Here is a 708-nt window from a genome sequence, read left to right as displayed (position 1 = left end):
AAATTGTAAGATCTTTGGCACAAGAAGAAGGGGTTGATCCGTATCATCTTGACTGGGTTCTGATTTCTCTATTTTTTTAATAATATCGAGTTAGGTTCTTTTCCTACCAGTATCGAATAGAACATGCTGACCCAAATCTTCTTCATATAAAACCTGCTTTATTTAGATCCAGAAAATCGTACGGTTTTTTTAATCCGTGTGCTATGGCTCGAATCCGTAGTCAATCCTATTTACAATAGGAGCAGTTGACTATTGAATCCAATTTTGCCCATTATTTTCATTTTCGTATCCATAATAGTGCGAAAAGAAGGAAGGTCCAATTCCAAGTTGTTCAAGAATAGTGGTTTTGAGTTTCTCACCCCTTTGCCTTAAGATTAGTTAATTCTATTTCTCGATGGGGGCAAGAGAAGGGATATAACTCAACGGTAGAGTTGTTATAAATATGAACATTGTTATTATCCATTGTTACAAAAAAGATGACATGAGTGGTATCTAATGTAACACATGGAGCATGGTATCTTTTATGTAAGAATAAAGCAAAAAAGATAAGAACTCAAAGCAAAAATAAAGCAAAAAAGACAAGAAAAAGAATAATGAGTTGTCAATTATAATATTTGGGTTTCGTGAATTTATGTTAAACTTAATTCACCATCAAATTTAATTTAATCCGATCGTATTGGATTCTAAATTTGAATAAGCAATGTTCGA

Source organism: Cucurbita maxima, unplaced genomic scaffold (assembly GCF_002738345.1).
Source record: "Cucurbita maxima cultivar Rimu unplaced genomic scaffold, Cmax_1.0 Cma_Scf00022, whole genome shotgun sequence".
NCBI lineage: Eukaryota > Viridiplantae > Streptophyta > Magnoliopsida > Cucurbitales > Cucurbitaceae > Cucurbita > Cucurbita maxima.
The sequence above is the reverse complement of the archived record's forward strand: the minus strand, read 5'-3'. Positions refer to the sequence as shown.